The 21472-nt window shown below is 42.5% G+C and overlaps 1 protein-coding gene across 2 annotated transcripts in view; it reads left to right on the plus strand.

Moving 5' to 3' along the window:
• The window catches only part of CDK19 (cyclin dependent kinase 19), a 171213-nt gene that overhangs the window by 36105 nt on the left and 113636 nt on the right, over positions 1 to 21472 (plus strand). The window contains exon 2 of one of the 2 annotated variants that reach the window (XM_058658650.1): positions 4238 to 4299. The exons of the other annotated variant lie outside the window; for it this stretch is intronic. The gene's annotated coding sequence lies outside the window, so the exon portion shown is untranslated. The remainder of the gene's footprint in view (positions 1 to 4237; positions 4300 to 21472) is intronic. 2 annotated transcript variants of the gene reach the window in all.

Genomic DNA, 21472 nt, shown 5'->3' on the forward strand with positions numbered 1-21472 from the left:
AGAAATCTTCATTGTGCCTCTGTCTGTTCTTTTGCTCTTGGTCGTTGTACTTGTGGTTATCAGATGGTTCTCCTTGGGGCAGGTTTCTAAGCTGTGCTGTAGCTGTCTAGGTCTACAATTTGATTTTTCTTATTGTGGTTGGGACATGGCTCTTTGTTTGTAGCCACTTGTGCCACTCCCTCCAGCAAATTCCAGGTCTGGGTCTGTTAGACTTCCACCAAGGACTCTGAAGCTCCAGCTCCTGGCTCAGTACTCTGCACCACCTGTGATACCAGGCTGAGGCTGCACCGTTGTGTGTATAACTTTTCTCCCACTTCCGGTTGGATCATTTTTTAGGATTAAGGAGACGGCAGGAGTCCTGTATAGCTAGGTTGTTGTTTGTGGTGTTCTTGCTGGAACCTGTTGGCTGTTAGGTCTGAGTGCCACATGGACATATTTTGACCCCAACGATGCCAAAGTCGGTATTTCCTCCCCCCCGCCCCCCGGAACCAGTGCATTGCACTGGGTTCAGTGAGCTCTCTACCAGTGCAGTTCATGCACAGCTCACTGTTGTCCCTGAAGTCTTAACGCCTTTTCCATACTGCACAAAATGGTGCCTGACATGCCACTACTAGAGTTTTTGATCTGCTGGCCATCAGTTCTCATGGCTGCCTGGACCTATCTTGGGTGGAACCTGCAGGATGCCACTTTGTTGCAGTACACTGAGCCAGAAATGAGTTCACTCCCAGCTCAGTACATGTACAGGACTGTCCCATAGCTTTTGTCTCTCTAGACAAAATGGCACCCGATTTGGCTGTAGGAGTTGGACTGGACTGTGAAATCTACCCTGTTCCTGTACTGCCCGTCTGGGACCTGTTGCTCTGTGTTCCTGGTCAAATCAAACAGACCAGCAGGACAAGCAGTACTTTGTCTGGTTTTACCTCCTGAGCTCCTGGTGAACGCCCTTGCCCACCTTGTTGCTGGTGGAGTTCTGGCTGATGGTGCAATTCAGATTGAAGCTTGCTGAATGCTGCTGGGGTATTGGTCACTGCAACACCATACGATTATGCTCACTGCTTTTCTGTGTCTGTCAGTCTCCAGGTACTTCTCTGCTGTCGTTCTGTTCTGTTTCCTGGAATGTGCCCTCTGTGCTTCACACTGGCTAATGATTCTCTGTTTAAATGTGTTCTTATCCTTTTCTGCCATCTTGATTCTCTTCATGTACAGTTTCTTATATAAAGAGATTTGATTGACAGCCTTGAGCTGTTGGTGTTGTTTGGGACAAGTAGAGGACTGAAAGTTATTATTTTGACACCATAGCTATTTAAATGTGTGAAACCAAAATTATACTTTTTTTTTTTTTTACGAAAGCTTCCCATTGCTCTTTTAGTAAAATTAAATGTTTCAGCTCCACAAGATAGTTAACTTGTAAGAATGGTATTGATTGGGCCTTGGTGGTGGCCTAGCAGCTAAAGTCCTCATCTTGCCGAGAACGGGATCCCATGTTGGCGCCAGTTTGTAACCTGGAGCAACTTTTCCCATCCAGCTCCCTGCATGTGGTCTGGGAAAACAGTAGAGAATGGCCCAAAGGCTTGGTACCCTGCACTCACATGGAGACCCAGAAGAGGCTCCTGACTCCTGGCTTTGGATCAGCTCAGCTCTGTTCATTGTGGCCGCTTGAGGAGTGAACCAATGGACAGATGATCTTCCTCTCTGTCATCCTCTTTATAGCTGATTTCCAAAATAAATATCTTGAAAAGAATGCATTGATCGATGCCTTTTTAATAAGAGTGCAGAGTGATGTTTGTAACTATGGGACACTATACCTTCCACTTGTGTAATGTCCTCTCATGTCCTTGGCCAAATGCCTGCTACTCCCAATCTCTAATGCTCCTGGACTGTTATTTGGATGCATGCTGTTTACTTTTGCGGGTATATTTTTAAAATTAAAAAACATTATTTTTGCCTTATAAACATTTCCCATTTTATAACATTGTGTTCAATAATCATTTTGGTTTTAATATTCCAGCAAAGCATTTCAAGTGCTGGGTGGATTGCAGGGTGGAGATGAGCTACTTCTTTGCCAGGGGCTGTTTGAATGTTTATAAGATCATTTGTAGGCTGTACAAAATCATAAGCTTAAAAATTGCCCTGCTGCAGATTTACTAATTTTCAAGTTCCACATGTAGTTGCTGTGGTAGGGCCAGACCAAATGGTTTTGCGGACTTTCTATGTCCTGTGGGCCAGATGATCCCCACCACTGCATGTTGGTATACTTAAAGACATTCTGGATGCCAGTTTCTTACATGCAGATAGATATCTGGTTGGTGTGAATTTAATTGCACAGTCTGAGAACTTGGCTCTGGAAGTGGTGTGGGAGGGAACGGCCACTTCCGAACACACTAGTTCTTGCAGTAGGAGGCCTGCCTCCTAGTTGTGAGGCTCAAGGTGTTAATACCTATAGAGCCCTTTGCGTTGTACTTGGCACATGAAAAATAATAAGCTTTTGTTGCTCTTGTTTTGTTGGCTGAGAGTTTTCTCTTTGGTTTTTAGAAATCCATGTAGTATGCAGGTAGTTTCTGTGTCTCAAACACTGTATGTCCCAGGCACTGCCTGTATAGGAGGATCTTGTCTGTAAGGTTTTTGGGAAAAGACCCTTCTAAGACAGGTTGCGCTGGCAGATTGTTAAGATGACGATGTGGTACAGTCATCATTTGGGGGCTGTGCCCTTCTGCCTCTCATTTAGCCTTAACAGCTATCACAGCTTGTATGGTGAAGTAAGCCTTTTTGATTTTTTTGATGTTTCTCACACAGCTCCCCACTCCCATCTTTCTTAGCTGAGTACTGAACATAATACATTTTATTAAGTTGCTAATTTAAATCCGATACACTGATTTAGATTTTTGCTAAATATGTAGTTCTAATATTTAAAGCATTTTTACCATCATTTCTTTTGTCATTCAACGTAAATGTGAGGCAGAGTGAAGGCATCTTGGTTGAATACCCTGTTTATGGTGACAGAAGGAGTATCTGATGTCATGGCACAATTTAAGTTTTTTCATTTGAGATTGAAAGTCAGGCATACAGAGAAGAACAGTAGACAGAGGGAAGATCCTCCATTTGTTGATTCACTCCCCAAGCAGCTGCAATGGTCGTAGCTGAGCAGATCTGAAAACAGGAGCCAGGAGCCTGCCCGGGTCTCCCATATGGGTGCAGGGTCCCAAGGATTTGGGCAACCCTTGTCTGCTTTCCCAGGCCTCAAGCAGGGAACTGGAACTGCTGGGATTAGAACTGGCGCCCGTATAGGATCTCTGCACGTACAAGGTGAGGACCCTAATTGCTAGGCTACCAGGCCAGACCCACACCACTCTGCATTTAGGCAATACTTTGTTGCTTCTAATTCTTTGATGACACTTTAAAAGATTTATAAGTATTACATGAAGATAACATGTCTTGCTTTTTAAAGCTTTATTTTATCCCTTTTTCTTATAACCAGCTACTTTTGTGATCTTTTATCTCTCTTACCAGAAAAGGCTGGAGTAAAATGTGAGACCTAAGTTCTTTACACGAGTTATTTATTTTTTACGTGAACCTGTTTTCTGGAACATCTTTCCATGTTCCATGCTTGTTTTTGTGTTATGGTAGTAGAACAATGTAGACTTCCCCATGCTGCCTAGTGTTTGTAGGACCTTGATCATTTCAACATTGCTGTCAGATTTAATTAAATCTTGTCTTTGGAAAAGCTTTACAGTGCTACTTTTCCCTTTCTGTCTTTTTCCTCTTCTGGATCTGTTTTTTAATTATTTGTCTTCTCTGATCCCAACAAATTCTGATCCTAAGCTATAAGGCCTAATATACTCCATTGTTTGAGGTTTCATCTTCAATTTCTTTTATACTCATCTTGTATGTATTGGTCATATCCCATAGTTTTAAGAGAAAAATTGCTACTTTCAGAATGCATGAATTCATACTTTTATCCTTTTTACTTTTTCTTGTAGTGTAATTCACTCTTTTGGTCAGACTATACATTAGTGAAGATTCAACCTTGAATCTGTTGATATAATTAGCTGCATATTTTGTAATGAAGTGTGAATATGACTGATGTGCTGCTGTTGATTTGCTCATTGTCATTTCTGAAATTAGATTTCCTTGGTGAATATGTAGACTTAACGCTAGGCATTTGGCATTTTATGTGTTGGGCAGTGCAACTGTCAATCTGCATAAACCTCTCTGCCTTTTGCCCCTGCTGTGTTCATAGATTCCAGGAGGGCTTCGTGTATGGACCTCAAGCGTTGGAGGTAGCAGACTTTTCAGCAGAAGGTAAAGCAAAGTGTTGCCTTCTGGTGTCATTGTGTGTGTGTGCTGGGGAGGGTGTGTGATAGGTGAGAGCTTTTTGTAGGTGTCATCACAGCATAATTTATAGTGATGAGTCACTTTCACAAAATTTAAAACCTAGTGAAAAATCTGTACAATTCATTTGAGTGTTTTACTAAACTGCATAGAAAGTTGAAAGTTTTAGGTAGGACCACAGACTGTAGATTCTGCCTTTTCTGCCATTTTAGAAAGACTAGGTGTGATTAAGGGAAAAGAGCATTAGTGTAATGTGTAGTATGTGCTGTGTAACTTTCTGAGATCCAGCTTTGCTGTGATCTCTTACTGGGAACTCATCCAAGTCATTTTTCATGTGTTGTATCCTTCCTTACTGCTCTTTTAATTGAAAGATTGCTTCACAGTACTGGCTGCCGGATCTGGGACCTATGACTGGAGGATAGTTATTCCTGCTGCGGGTTCCAAGTGCCAGAAACGGTGGTTTCCAATATGCCAATTAGCTCTCTCTTCAGAGCTTGTTAATACACCGTACCCTCGAGTTACTTCTTGTTTCAGTAGACAAACACAACCCACGCACTTGTGAAATAGGCTTTATAGAGCCATTCTGAATTAACTTTTAGGAAAATAATGTGATTACAGATCAAGAATTCAAGCATACCTGTGTTGGGTAATGCTGCTTCTTTTTTTCAAAATTGAAACATGCCACTTATGGGTCAGGTATTGAAGATACACTACTTATATATAAATTTTTGCTAGCAACTACTTATGAACTTCTTTCAGATGATACTTGAATTCATTTTTCAAGATCTATAATAGCTAACAATACTGTACTCTTAGATGTAAACTCTAATAGTGTTTCTAACTTTAGATATATTCTAAATGGGAATTCCATGTCTTCTGATAATTTTATATGTTTAATTAAGTTGGAGAAGTAGCTATACATTCTACCTTGCATTCAGGAAGTGTATCTTATATGAAGTTGGGTACTATCTTCATTAAACCTTCTACCATGTATCCAATCATTCCATTTTATAATCAATCAAGTTCCCTTGCAATGACCATCAGGATCGCTCCGAAAACCCCTCACAGCAAACAAACAATCATACAAACTACAAAAAACCTAAAATAAATAGACAAACAACAAAAAGTAGAGCTTGAAATCCGACAGGAAAGAGCTGGCATGGATTGGCTAATGCCTCGCTGGGTAGGACACAAAGATTAGTCACTCCTTACCATGGTGTTGGGGACTTTCCTGCACACCCCCCCCCCAAAAAAAAATGTTCTGCACCTTAACTGCTGACAAATGTCTTGTTAGAGTTACAAGCCAGTCTAGATTATCCTAAAATCTGCCAAGATCAGTAAAATTAGACTTCAACACAACAAATGGCTAAATACTAAAATGAAATAGACACGAGACAGCTGAATGGTACCTTATAGCCATTTTAAGGTATATAGCAGCTGGTCCTGTATATGAACTAAAATTGAAATGTCAATGAGCTAATCATAGGTTGTGGTTAAGAACTTGCTTCTTTTTTGTTTTGTTTTGTTTTGTTTTGTTTTGTTTTGTTTTGTTTTTTTTAACATACTGGTTACGCAAAACCTTGTCAATTCCATAATGTTACAAATTGCTGTTAATGTTATATTGAGACTCTTAATTGACTGGGATGATATTCTACCAGCTCTGACTTTGGACCAGAAATGGTCTCCCCAACAAACTGTTCAACCCATCTGGACAATGAGTAGCTGGACTCTATGCTGGGTATATGTTTGCAAGGAAAGAATCTTGATGGAATTTGAACTGTAATACTGCATCAAGGTGGAGGAATCCACCAGGGGGGAGGGGTGTGGGGAGGGGTGGGGGGATTCCCAGAGCATATGAAACTGTCACATAATGCATAATAATTAATAAAAAAATTAAAAAAAAAAAATAATCAATCAAGTTCCATTTTTTTTTTTTCATTTTGTCTTCATCAGAGAAGCGTTTTTTTTTTTTTTTTTTTTTATAAACAAGAAGATAGCTGAGCTTTAGGCTGTTTATTGAGGTATACTGTTATTTTACCTCATAAACCCTTTTGCCTTTCTTTTCAGCAGCTGTTTCTATCTACCTTTAATGAATTGGAAGTGATTTCTTCATTTTTGATCTGGTTGACTGTTTTTGTCACTCTGGACTCACACACTCTTGCATTGGTTTAGCTAATATGACTGGTACATTTTGTTACCTGTTCAGAATCTGAGTAGATGAATGGCGTATGACAAGACATAAGAAGTATTTCAACCTAGTCCCCCACTGCAGTTTCTTTGACAAAGGAGGGATGAAACAAATGATTGTAAAAACATTAAATATTTTTTTCTAATTTATTTGAGAGATGACTAGTCCTGAGATTAGAGCCAAGAACCAGAAATTCAGTCCAGGTCTCATACTTGTGTGGAAGGACCAAACTACTTGAGCCATAATCTGTCTCCTGGGGCCTGTGTTAGCAGAAAGCTGGAATTAAGAGCTGGAGCTGGGTATCAAATACAGCTACTTTAAATAAGGAGTGTGGGCATCTTAACCATTCCCTTAATGTCTGTCCCTGTAAAAATATTTATGTATTTAAAATTTTTGAGAGAGAGATCAATCCGATCTACTGGTTCACTTACTGACTGACTGGGCTGGCCCAAAGCCAGGAACTTGGCGCTCAGACCCTGTCCTTCATGTGAATGAGAGGGATCCGAGTGCTAAACTTTCATCTGTTGCCTTATAGGCTGCACATTAGCTGGAAACTGCAATAGGGAACAGAGCTGGGCTTAAAACCAGGCACTTCAGTATGGGATGCTGATATTCGAGAGTTGTAACTGCTGTGCAAGTTTCCTCCCCAAAAAGTATTTTTAAAAAATAACTAGTGCTGTTATTTTTTTTTAAGAACTTCTTTAAACTTACGGAAGAATTGAGTAGAAGGAGCAATTTCTGTATCACCCAGACTCCCCTCTTTGCTTTATTATTAACATCTTTTTAAAAAAAGATTTATTTATTTTTATTGGAAAGTCAGATATACAGAGAGAAGGAGAGACAGAGAGGAAGATCTTCCACCTGCTGAGTCACTCCCCAAGTGGCCGCAATAGCAGCTGAGCTGAACCGAAGCCAGGAACCAGGAGCTTCTTCCAGGTCTCCCATGTTAGTGCAAGGTCCCAAAGCTTTGGACCATCTTCTACTGCTTTCCCAGGCCATAGACAGGGAGCTGGATGGGGAAATGGGACTGCCGGTATATGAACTGGGCGCCCATCTGGGATTCTGGGTGTGCAAGGCGAGGACTTTAGCCACTAGGCTACCCTGCCAGGCCCTATTGTTAACATTTTGCATTACTGTGACAATTTTGCTACAATTGCTGAGTCAGTATTGTTCAGTTGTTAATACCTATGTCTGTAGTTTGCATTATTCTCTGTGTTATAGATTTTGACAAATATAAAGTGACAGGTATATATTTAGAGTGTCATACAGAAGTTCTGTGCTGTTGTCCTAAATAGCCCCTGTTTTCCCACCTATTCATCTCTGATTTTCTCTTCTAAGGCCCTGACAACCACTGATTTTTTTTTCTGTTATAGTTCTGTTTTTCCAGAATGTCATATAGTTAGATTCATAACAACACATTGCCTTTTCTATTAACACATTGGCTTCTTGGTGATGTGCATTTAGTGTTCTTCCATGAGGGAAAAACAAAAACCACAGAAGTCTCTTCCAACGTAGTTCCCATCTTGGATTTTCACCAGCACTGAATGAGAATCCTTGCTGTTTCGTCTATATTTAATATGGTTAAAGTTTTTGGATTCTAGCTATTCTAATAGATCTGTAGTGGTATCTCATTTTAACTTGTAACCTTCTGATTGCTATGATAAGGAGCATCTTTCCATATGCTTGCTTCCTGTTACTTGTCTTCCTTGATGAGGTGTCCAGATCTTTGGCCAATTTTTAAGTTGGGTTGAGTTGTTTTCTTACTGTGAAATTTTATTTATTTATTTAAATTAATTACATTGCATTATGTGGCACATTTTTATATGCTCTGGGATTCCTCCCACCCCTCTCCAAACCCTCCCCCCACGGTGTATTGCTCCACCTTGTTGCATTTCCATAGTTCAAATTCAGTTGAGATTCTTTCATTGGAGGTATTTACCAAGCATATAGTCCAGCATCTTATTGTCCTGGTAAGTTCAATAGTTTCATGGTGAAACCATCTCTGGTCTGAAGGTAGAGCCAGCAGAGTATCATCCCAACCAATTAAAAGCCCCAACATAATATTTACAACCAATTACAACATTATGGCATTAACTGACATGGTATTGATTAACCAATATGTTAGTAGGAAAATGCAGGTTCTCAACCACAACCTGTGACTTCTTCATAGACATTTCCATTTTGGTTTATATTCAACCGTGTTCTATACACCTTAAAATAGCTATAGATTGCCATTCGGCTGTCTCATGTCTATTTTAGTTTTTTACTGTGAAATTTTAAATGTAATTTGTATATTTTAGGTATCAGTGTTTATCAGATACTGTTTTACAGACATTTTTCCAAATGTATACCTCATCTTTGTTTTCTCAATTTCTAATTTTCTCTTTTGTTCACAGAGCAGAAATTTTTAGTTTTAGCCAAGTCCAACTTTCCCCAAAACAATGGATTATCTTAGTATTGTATCTAAAAGTCATCACAAAAATCCCACTTAGATTTCTCCTTTGTTGTGTAGGAATTTCATAGTTTTGCATAAGTGATCCTACACTAGATCCTAGCCAAAAGGCCGAGAAGCCATTGCGTCAGTGATCCATCTTTCTTTAATATTTGTTCCATTGTAAGCTGCATGTCTAGCTTCATTGTTTAGCATGTGTATGCTGAGATGTTTGGTAACATTTGTTGATGAGATTGACCCTGCTGCCAGTGCTGTGGTGCAGTATTAGGCTGCCACTTGTGTTTTTTTTTTTAAAAAGATTTATTCAGTTTATTACAAAGTCAGATATACAGAGAGGAGGAGAGACAGAGAGGAAGATCTTCCGTCCGATGATTCACTCCGCAAGTGAGCCACAACGGCTGGTGCACACCAATCCGAAGCCGGGAACCAGGAACCTCTTCCGGGTCTTCCACGTGGGTGCAGGGTCCCAAAGCCTTGGGCCGTTCTCAACTGCTTTCCCAGGCCACAAGCAGGGAGCTGGATGGGAAGTGGAGCTGCCGGGATTAGAACCGGCGCTCATATGGGATACCAGGCACGTTCAAGGTGAGGACTTTAGCTGCTAGGCTACGCCGCTGGGCCCGCCACTTGTGTTGTTGACACCTGGATCAGAGGGCTGATTTGGGGCCTGGCTGTTTCGCTCCTGATACCGTTCTTTATGATGTACCCACGGTAAGCAGCACAATTTAACCCAGATACGTGGGTCCCTCCCAGCCACATGGAGACCCAGATCCCAACCTTGGCTCCTGGTTTCAGACCTGGCTGTTGTTGCCATTTGGGGGAGTGAACCTGCATATGGAAGAACTCTTTTTCCCTCCCTTCCTGTCAGTTGCCTTTGAAGTAAACCTAAAAACCAAGATGAGATGGACCCTGTTCCAAGACTATCCTTGGTTCCTTTGTGAAGGATCAGTGGAGTATATTCATGAGGGTCTAGTTCTGTGCTCTCTTCTTTAGTTTATTTGCTGGGTTTTTAAAATTTTTTGAATTTCACCAACATCACACTGTCTTGACTATTGAAGCTTTATAACAGGTATGGAAAGTTGGGTCAGACAACTTGGGTTCTTTTCCTTCAGCATTATGTTGGTCTTTTGCCTCTCCATATAGACTTTAAAATTCATCTGCCATTGTCCACAAAATAACTGGCAGAGGTTTTTTTTAGAAAATGTTCATTCATTTATTTAAAAGTCAGAAGGAGGGAAGAGGCAGAGAAATGAGGAGCAAGAGAAAGACCGACCTCCATCTGCTGATTTACTCCCCCAATGCCTCCAACAGCCAGGGCTGGACTGTGCTGGGACCAGGACTTCCATTTGGGTCTCCCACATGTCGGGCAAGAACCCAAGTACACAAGCCATCATGTGTTGCCTTTCTAGGCACATCAGCAGGGAGCTGAATCAAAAGTGGAGGACTGGGCCCAGTACTGTAGGCTAGTAGGTTAAGTCTACCCTTTGTGTGTGCCAGAATACCATATGGGCGCCAGTTCTAATCCTGACTATTCCACCTCCCATTCAGTTCCCTGCCTGTGGCCTGGGAAGACAGTCAAGGATGGCACAAAGCCTTGGTACCCTGCACCTGCTTGGGAGACCTGGAAGAAGCTCCTGACGTTGGATCAGCTCAGCTTGGCCATTGTGGCCACTTGGGGAGTGAACCAGCGGATGGAAGATCTTTCTGTATCTCCTTCTCTCCCGATATCTGACTTTCCAATAAAAATAAATAAATATTAAAAATAAAAAAGTGAAGGACCTGGAAATCAAATTGGAACTCTCATAAGGGATTTGGGCATCCTCATCAGTGGCTTAACCCACTGTAATTCCTGCTCCCTGGCAGGAATTTTATTGAATCTTTTTTTTTTTTTTGATTGGAAAGTTAGATTTACAAAGAGAAGTATTTGAGACACTTAGATCTTCCATTGCTGGTTTACTCCCCAAATGGCTGCAGTGGCGGGAGCTGATCTCATCTGATCTGAAACTAGGAGTCAGGAGCTTCTTGTCTCCCATGTGGGTTCCATGTCCCAATGACTTGGGCCATCCTCTGCTGCGTTTCTAGGCTATTAGCAGGAAGCTGGATGGGAAGTGGAGGAGCTGGAACACAAACTGGGCTCATATGGGATGCTGACACTTGTATCAGAGGATTAGCCAGTTGAGCCATTGCTCTGGTCCCAGTTATGTTGAATCTTAAAGTGTTTTTTTTTTTAATGCAGTTACAAATGGTATAGTGTTTTTAATTTCCAATTCTTATGTTTCCATTATTGATAGATATGAAAGGAATTGACTTTAATGTTAACCTGGTATCCTGATACCTTGCTATACTTGCTATTAGTTCTGATGTAAGCTGTGAACACACTGGTTTTTAATCTAGGTTCTTGCCTCTTGCAGAGATAGAAATTCCAAGTAGAGCCTGGTATCATGAGCAAATAGGAAGAGAGTTTATTTGGCATTTAGGGTACACACATATGTTCAAATGTGGATATGGGTTGCCCTGCATAGAGAAATACCCAGCATGAGTGGGCCAAAGGATTGTTTGTAAGCTAAAGAGAAAGGAAAAACTGGAAGCAGCACCTATTGTTGGAAAGGTCTGTCCAAGAGTAGGAAGATGGGAGAGTGGAAAAGAGTGTCAGGGTTCCCCGACAGGATGTACAGTAAAGGTACATGTCCCAGGGTGATCTGTGGTGAAAGCAGCAAAGATGAATCAGTACCTTCTCATGAATAAAGCACCTGGTGGAACTCTTTGCCCTTCCTGTCTTTCTGTAAGGAGGGTGGTACTTAGATCTGCAAGTCGGGAGGGATCTTAGCCTGTGCCCTGGTTTTAGATAGGACAATTGCATCATGTGGAGATGCATTTATCAAATTGATAGAGACATCATCATTTTCTAGGGACCAAGAGTTATGGCTTGTATAAACAAACTTCTTGTCTGCATTTCCCATATCAGTTTCAGGAGTTCAGTGGTTCTTTGTGGTGTTCTCCATAGAGATACCTGCACAGTTGTGTTTCTTCACCAATCTGTATACCTTTTGTTTCCATTTCTTGTTGATGCCTGAGTGAGGACTGCTAGTTGGACATTGCTTGGAAGTGGTGGGAGTGGACATCCTTGCCTTGGTGTTGATTTCAGCAGGAAGCTACTTGCTTCTTTATGTGGGGCGGGATCCTCTCCAGAGTGTCTGGTTCAACAATATAAAAATGGGAATGGACTGCTCAGAGCAGATGACGGGCCTCCGCTTCTTCCTTGCCTTTGCCTCAGCGTCTGTGGGAAACAGAAGACCTGATGAGTGATATGAAAATACTTCATGTGATGGGATTCAGGCAGTTTTTCACATGTTCTATTTAGTAACTGTGCACATTACTTAGTTCTACTCTCTTGTGCAGTTCTACGGGGCAGTGATTGTGCCAGAAAACATGGTTACAGGCCTTGTGATGTCTGCTTGTACTTCCGTGTATTTAACTATCAAGAAATGCAAAGTTGAATTCTTGACTCTTCATGTAAATCTGCATCTTATTAGAAAAGACAGGGAGCTAGTAATGTCAGTCCTTAACCAATAAACTAGTTCATCTTATACTTGGTTACTAGTTGCAAGGTATTGTGTGGGCTGCAAAGACAAGAATGAGACCTTTTCTTGGAAAACTCATTATCCCCATCAAAAATCTTAATTTCAAATTCTGTGTCCCATTCTTACTGATATTTGTTTACCAAAAAAATGTGTTTTTCTGTGTTCCTTCTTGAACATTTTAACTGCAGTGTCTGTGGGCTTTTTCCATGCTCTCTATTTGGAAGTTTATAGTTTTGATTCAGGAACTGACATTTTTGTTTTAATGGCTGTATTGAAGATTAAATGTGTTGGTGCAGTTTTAACAATGATTTATTTGAAAAGCAGATAGATAGATAGATAGATAGGCCTTCCATCCATTGTGCTGGCGTACTAGTATAGTTAACACAGAGATGCCTTGAACCAGGCCCAGAGTGCCTGCTAGCTATTGGTTTCTTGTTCTGACAGTGTAACACTTGTTTAGGTACAAGGCATCCTCAGCTGATTGTACTACTTCTTGCCGTCTATCATCATCACATCTATAGTCTCAAACCCTTTGGTTTGAAACTCTACTATGGAGGGTTCCTAGTCAACATTTTTTAAGATATGCCCTTTTTCAAATTCTCAGATATTTTGATTTTCTTTGGAGTTCTTTTTATGGAACAGAGTAAGGTATCAGCTGAAAAAGCTCCTGACATCTGGTCTGAACCTTGTTCTTAACTCATCCTCCTGAGCTACCCAAGTTGATCTTTACTCATCCGTTCATTCGGTTCTGTTAGCTCCTTTTTTAAAATGACTGTCAGCTGTGTTCTTTTATCTGCATTACTGTTACTCCTCTGTTATGAAGAGTGTTGCACTGTAAATTCTGACTATAACTGCTTGCCTAGTTTCTTCCCCTTTGAAGGGAGGGAGCAGGAAAGGAATAGGTCTTCTCTTAGCTGGTTCACTCCTAAAATTCTCCCAACAGCAGGCTGATACCAGGATCTGTGAGCTTGATTCTGGCCTCTGATGCGAGTGGCAGTACAGGTGCTGGATTCATCATCCATGGCTGCCTGAACTGCATTTTAGGAGAAAGCTGGTATTGAACGTGGAGCTGGGGCTTGAAGCCAGGCACTCCAGTATAGAAAGTGGGCATCCCAAAATGATCAGATGCCAATTGCATGAATTAGGATTGAATTCCACCACTGATGGTGGTTTCTGCTTAGGATTAGGATCCCATTTCAGAGTGAGGATTTCTTCCTTTTTTTTTTAAAAAAGATTTATTTTATTTTTATTACAAAGTCAGATATACAGAGAGGAGGAGAGGCAGAAAGAAAGATCTTCCTTCCAATGATTCACTCCGCAAGTGACCGCAACAACTGGTGCTATGGCGATCTGAAGCCAGGATCCAGGAACTTCTTCCAGGTCTCCCACATGGGTGCAGAGTCCCAAAGCTTTGGGCCGTCCTCGACTGCTTTCCCAGGCCACAAGCAAGGAGCTGGATGGGAAGTGGAGCTGCCGGGATTAGAACTGGCACCCATATGGGATTCCGGCATGTTCAAGGCAAGAACTTTAGCCGCTAGGCCACGCCGTCGGGCCCGAGGATTTCAACTCATTGTAAAATATATATATATAGATATATCTATATATATATATTTCACTTTTTCTACTGTTTGTAGAATTGCTTGCATCATGAGTTTTCCAGAACTTAGTATCTCAGATGCAAACTTCATAGAATCACAATTTCTGGTAAATCTTTGGTTGTGTTGCATAATATTTTCATTGAACATTTTTTAATTGTTTAATTTCTGCTGAGAGTGAGATTTGCATGATGTTGGCACACATTATAGACATAGAGGAAAAATGTTATGTAAAAGAATTCCATATAACATATATCTATGTTTACAGCACAGATGTATGCATTTTTAAAAAATTTTTTTTATTGTATTGTTGTTGACAATCTTTACATAGTTAATTGCGGTTAAAAAAAAAGTTCAGGGGGTATAGGGAAGTGGGTAATACTATTATGTCCATATTGTTTCCATCATGTATCTGAGGTAAAGGGGGATATTGAGGGAGAAGCCCCACCCGGTTTCCCGCCCACCCCAAGTCCCGGATGTGGGGTATGCTCTGAGATACTTGCTCAAGTGGTTTTAATAGTTCTCCAGTTATGAATCGCTGCCATTTTCGCTTGATGAGGTCGTCCACTGATTGATATGGTCCATCATAAAGTCTCCGTTTGCCCCATATTTCGCTGCCAACATATAGCTGAGATGAATGATTGGCCTGTTCTGTCTTCTGTCTTTTCTTGGTTAGAGTTCTGAGTCCAGCAGTTCGATTGGGGAGATATCCAAAGAAACCTTGAGGTATTCCCAGACCAGATTCCTGTATGTTCTAGCAAGCACAGGGCCCGGCACAGTCCATCACCCCGATCAGCTGGTGGTTTCAATTGCTGGGTTGGTTCTGTTTTCGGTCCCGAGTTGCACTGGAACCAATGGGTGTTGCAGTCCAGTCTGGTTCGGCCCTTACATCAACCAGTGGGAGCTGCAGCCTAGTCGGGGCGACCCACAATAACCCCCACCAGGCCCACCCCCTACCCTGGTTTGCCAGTATGTGTAGCAGAGGACCAGTCTGTCCCCCATCCCATTTGGCTCTTGTACTTGTCACTGGGTATTAAAGCTTAGTTCCATCTAACCAACTCAACCATCCAGCCCTCACGGATGTTGTTGAGTGCCTCTCTGTCTAGCCACCCCAGCCCCCGTCCTAGTTTTCATGCCCTCCCGCAGGACTAGTGGCCCAAGAAGGGGGAACCCACTTTTTCCCTCCCAGGTCTCTCTGTCCCAGTTTATGCACTCTTTATGTGGTTCTGTGATTTGACTTGACAGAATTAGTCCCCAGTGCCAGCTTCTGCCAGCTGATGCTGTGGCCAAGCCCAAACATCCCTCACCCGCTCTAATTTATGCTTGCACCCACAGGAATAATCCGCCCAGCCTGGCTTTTCCCTGATCTAGTCCACATGCAGCGCACAGGTGTTGCCGCCTTGCTTAGACTGGTCTGTCCCCATCCCAGCCCACGCTCTCCAGTGGGAGAAGCTGTCCAGCGAGGGGACCAACCCCTTAATCCCCCCTGCCAGCTCTGTCCCTTTCTTCCTGGATCTCACGTGTGCTGGTTGGGTGCTGCAGTCAAATCCAGTACAGGCAACCTCACCCTGGCATTCCATAATATGTACTGGTTTTGTCGCAACCAAACCCGGCTCATCCCACACTCTGTTCTGGTGTTCGGATTTGCCAGTGGATGACATGAACTGATTCAGCCTGGTCTGCCCCTGACCCATGCCGAATGTGTGCCAGTGGGAAACTTTCTATGGCCTATTCTGGGCTGTTTCCTATCATGCTTCTTGCGCTTACCTGCAGGGACTGTGTCCTGCCAGAGTTGTTGCCCAGGCTCCTCCATCAGAACCCCTCCCAATGCCAGATTTTGTGCATACCAGGGGGTCCTTGAGCCAACCCTACTCAGTTCACCTCCTGTCCTAGCAGGAACAGTGGCTTTTCCCGGCTGGCTTTCACCCCATTCTGGTTCTTGTTGTTGGATGTTTCAGCCCAGCCATGGCTCGTCCATACCCATACAGCTCACACATGGCGTAGTAGGGGGTTGAGACCTAGCTTAGTCAGTCCCACATCTACCCTCTGGTTCTCCATGACACCAGATGGTGTTGGGGTCTGAACTGGCCTGGTGCATCCAATCCCAGCCCACACTAGTGCCTCGGGTGACTGCAACTGTTTCCTAGATAGAACGCAGCCCCCATTCCAGCACAAGCGCCCCTTGGTGGGAACCTCAACCCTTTTAGGGTGTCCAACTAGGGGAACTTGTATTTCCACAGGGTTGGGCCCACACAACCCCATAGAGTCTACCCCCAGACTAAGTTCTCTCGCGTGCTGAATACAGTCTTGACCCTGCCAAATGTGGCCACTCCACCATTCCACCAAACAGTTGGGTAATGGTACCCATCACTGCCAAAGAGGCCCCCATCCATAGTATTGGTGTGGGCTGGTGTGTGATGATCAGTGATGTTCTAGGCAAACAGGCCATTTCTATATTCCGAATTGGGTTGGTGTATCTGACTAACCGTAATTGTCTCCTGGGTACTTCCCTCCAAACCAGCAGGTCTCAGTCCCCACGCATGCCTAAAACTTCCATGACCCTGTCAGTGGGAATCACCCAAGATTCACTACTCACCTACACTAAAGTTGGACTTAGTCATTGGTGTCCCCAGGTAGCAAACATATCTTAAAAAATCCCAGAGCAGGCCACCGGGCAGCCAGCAGGCAAAGCCTGGCACCACATGGTGCACTGGCCGCCCTGGGTGAGGCCAAGGACTCATTCACTGCCATGCGGTAGTGTCTTTGGCGTGAGCCCCCAGCATTGGGTCCGACCCGGCAGGTGCACCCCCCACAGCCGCCACACTGTGAGGAGCGGCACTTGCCCCCAAACCCAAGGCTCAAACCCCTCCCAAACTCACCCAGCTGCCAGATATTAGCAGCTGGGCGGAGCTAGGAATTTTAACCCAGTTCCCAAGTTCCCTCATGGTGCACTGACCCTGAGGAAAGAGCTCTCTTGGGTCCTGGGTGAGGCTGAGGACTCGTTCACTGCCTTGCAGCAGTGTCTTTGGTGTGAGCCCCCAGCATTGGGTCCGACCCGGCAGGGGCATCCCCTACAGCTGCCACACTGTGAGGAGTGGCACTTGCCCCCAAACCCAAGGCCCTAACCAGATGTATGCTTTTTTAACTTTATTTGGTGTATTTAGCAAATTCCTTTGATTATTTTCATGTGCTGTCGCTGTAGTCATACTATCTATCAGAAATACATCAAAATGTGGAAAGCGGTTTCCCTGAAGGCCATGGAATTGCTTTGTCTGTCTTCATGTTACCTGAAAATAGGAGTTCTTAACGAATGAGAAGAGAAGAACTCAGATGCATCTAAAAGCTTGGCTGTAGCAGCAGGGTGGGCTAGCTTTACCTGCTTTGTAGTCTCATCATGGGACAGAACAAATGGTGGTTTCATGACATGTAACATTAAGTACACCTGAAGCTTCTCAGCTGTGACGGAGCAGGAGTTGCTGCTGCTATGGGAGGTGTCCTTTGGTACGCAGAATGAGAGGATTGGAGCTCTCCTGCTCCTGTGTCCCAATCATTGAAAGTTTTTCTGAACATTGTGGTAAAGGACCTATAGTTAACCTTCGTATAGAAGTTCTGGCATCCATTCAAAAGTTGACACTGACCCAGTGATTTTGTGAGCCTGGCAGTCCTGCTCACGCCTTGGGACCTTGTCCCTTCTTCATGTGGTAACTCTCATGACAGGTAGTATGCAAAGAGAAATGGAAATGACATATGTGCCCTACCAACCTAGAGCTGCAAGAAATCTTAAAATTGCAGATTTTTGAGTATTTTATTAAAGCAACAGATGGAGGTTATATTTAAACAGATTAAGTAGATTAATTACTGGGTTGGTTCCATGTTCCTGTTCATGTAATTCAGAGTGAGAGGCCTTTGTGCTGTTCTGCCGAAGCTTTCAGATCCATTTCACAGCCTGGATGTGAAATTCAAAAACCATTAATGGGATGTGTTAATTTTGTACTTTTTGACTTACTGCAAAGGAAAAAAAAACTTATAGTTTCCATAGCAACAATAACCTCTCCAGATTGTGTTATATTCTTTACAGTATTAAAAATAAAACTATGCAATTACATGAGCTACTGAGCTACTTCATTCAGGGGAACTGGCGATTGAAGTATTTTTGTTGAAAAGGAATTATGGTTGCACATGAAAATTTCATCAGAGAGCTTTTATACTTTGTTTTGAAAATGGACTACACCTAAATACTGAGTAATAGATGCTGGGTAGTTAACTGTTAACTGTGTAAAACATTCAGTGTGGGCGTTGTGTCAGAGCTTCTCAGGCGTGTGTGCCGTCCTTCCTCCCACCCACACACTCACACACACTGGTAAGGCAGAGTGAAGAGGCTGTGTTTCCGTTACGTCCAGTAACCTGTGGTCCGAAAAGTGTCATGTTTGGGAAGCAACATGGAAAAAGAGGGGAAAATGATCATGCAGTTTCTGGCTTTGTTCTTTAAAATGTGCTTTAGCTGTCACTTTGAAAATATCAAAGATTGATTTAGTAAGTAGATTTATCCTGAGTTTAAATTATTTTGGCGTTTTTTTCCTTTCTAATCACAATTTGAAGGACAATACAATATTAGCATTAAATTTAGATTTATAAATGTAACTTCCTGCATTTCAACAGGGTTTTTTTTCTTTGTAGTTTTTTGTGTCAAGTTTCAACAGGTGTATAGATGTATGTATGTTTTTCTGTAGAAGTATGTGTGTGTTTTCTCAGTAATAAACATTTTCCAAGTTTCTAATGACCCACATAGTCATCTTTTTTTTTTTTTTTTTTAGATTTATTTCTCTTCATTGGAAAGGCAGATTTATAAAGAGAAGGAGAGACAGAAAGATCCCTCATCTGCTAGTTCACTCCCAAAATGATTGCAGTGGCTGGAGCTGAGCCAGTCCAAAGCCTGAAACCTTTTCTGGGTCTCGCATATTGGTGCAAGATCCCAAGGCTTTGGGCCTTATTTCACTGCCCTCCCAGCCTGTAATCAGGGAGTTGCATGGGAAGTGGAGTAGTTGAGACACAAACTGGAGCCCCTAGGGATGCTGACACTTGCAGATGGAGCATTAGCCAGTTGAGCCTTTGTGCTAGTCCCATGATCATCATTTTAATAATTGCCACCCAGTCTGTCTTGTTAACACATTTGGTGTGCTTTCTATTTATTGAAATGCTACCTGATTATTTCCTGAATGCCATGTATTGGGAGAGAAGTGGTTATAGTTTTTAAACAATTAAGGAAGCAGATAATTATTTGCACAAATCATAGATGATTGTGAAAAGCTTCAAAGGCATGTAAAGTGATGTTGTAAAGTGTGTGCTAAGAGAATCAAGATGGTGGGAAAGGGTGTGGACACGTTTAAACAAACATAGAATAATTAGCCAGGGTGAAGCAGAGGGCACATTCCAAGAAACAGGAGAGGACAATCTGATGGCAGAGGGGCACCTGGAGATTGATTGACACAGGAAAGCAGTGGAGACAGCGGTGTGGTGCTGCAGTGACCTGATACCCCAGTGGCATTCAGCCAGTGGTGATCTGAACTCTGCTGGCCGCTGGAACTCCACCAGCAATAAGGTGGGAAGGAGAGTTCACTGGGAGCTCTGGAGGTGAACCCAGACAAAGAACTGCCTGTCCTGCTGGTCTCTTTGATTTGAGCAGGAGCAGAGACAGAGCAACAAGTCTCTCACAGAGTGGGAACAGGGTGGATTTCACAGCTCAGTCTGCCATCTAGAGCTGAATCAGGCAACATTTTTATGGGATAGTACTGCACATACACTAAACTGGGAGGAACTCATTTTGGGCTCAGTGAATTGCAACGATGTGGCATCCTATAGGTTCTACCCAGAATAGGTCCAGGGAACCCTGAGACCTAACTGGCCAGCAGATCAAGAACTTCGGGAGATGCACCTCATCACCATTTTGTACAGTGTGGCAAAGGCTTTGAGACTGCAGGGACAATAGTGAGCTGTGCATGAGCTGAGATGAAAGCAAACTGAGCTCATTGCATTGTGCTGGTCCCACATTGAAAAATATACCGACTTTGACATCTTACAACTGAAAATAGGCCTGGTTTGCCCTCACACGTAATGACCAGCAGGTTCCAGCAAGCTCAGCAGTGCCAGCAACCTAGCTGTTCAGGACACTTGGTGTCTCCCTAATTCTGGTAACTGCACCACCAGAATTGGGAGAAGCATTATACATACAACAGTGCAGTAACAGCGCAGGATCACAGGAGGTAGAGTGCTGAGCCTGGAGCTGGGGCTACGGAGTCCATGGTGGAAGCCTAACATAAGAACACATACAGGAATTTAAGGAGTATGTCACACAAAAGATAGCAATGCTGAAACAAAGTCAAGCCAAATTATTGGAAATGAAGTACACTGTAGAGAAAATTAAAAATTCAATGGAAAATCTCAATAATAGAACGAAGAAGGCAGAAGAAAGAATCTTAGAATTAGAAGATATTTCCTGTCACAGTGGTGAAACAATCAAAAAGGTGGAAGAAGAGCTGGGTCAAGCTAAAAAAAGTATTCCAGAATTAAGAGAGAGTATTAAAAGGCCAAATATAAGAGTTAAGAGAGTTCCAGAAGGCACAGAAAGAGAAGCTAGGTTTTAAAATGTATTCAATGAAATATTAAAGGAAAATTTCCCTAATCTGGAAAAAGAATTGGGAAACAACATCTAGTAGGGCACAGAACTCCCAACAGGGTTGACTAAGAGCAATTTCACCATGTGATAATCAAGTTCTCTTCAATCATAAAGAAAAGATCCTTAAATATGTAAGTGAAAAAAAATCAGCTGACATATAGAGGAATACCAATTAAATTCACAGCTGATCTCTCACTGGAAACTTCAGGCCAGAAGAAAATGGAGCAACATATTCCAGATTCTAAAAGCAAAAAAATGTCAGCCCAGAATAATGTACCCAGCAAAACTTTCCTTTGTCTTTGAAAATGAAATAAAATTATCCCAAAATAAAGAATAACTCAAAAATATACCTCTTCTAAACCTGCCCTACAAATGATATTTACAAATGTTCTCTTTTATTATTATTTATTTTGATAATCTTTACATAGTTGATTAGGGCACAGAGGGTCAAGGGCTACAGGAAAGTGGGTAAGACCGTTGTTTCCACTTTCTCTTTTTCTGTATCTGGGTTAAAGGGGAAGATAAGGGCAGAAGACCCACCCAGCCTCTCGCCCATTCCAGGGTCCCCAATGTGGGTCATTCTCCGATGGCACTGCTCAAGTGGTTTTGATAGTTAAACAGTTCTGAATTGCTGCCTACCTCGCCATTCCAAGCATG

Source organism: Ochotona princeps, chromosome 1, assembly GCF_030435755.1.
Source record: "Ochotona princeps isolate mOchPri1 chromosome 1, mOchPri1.hap1, whole genome shotgun sequence".
NCBI lineage: Eukaryota > Metazoa > Chordata > Mammalia > Lagomorpha > Ochotonidae > Ochotona > Ochotona princeps.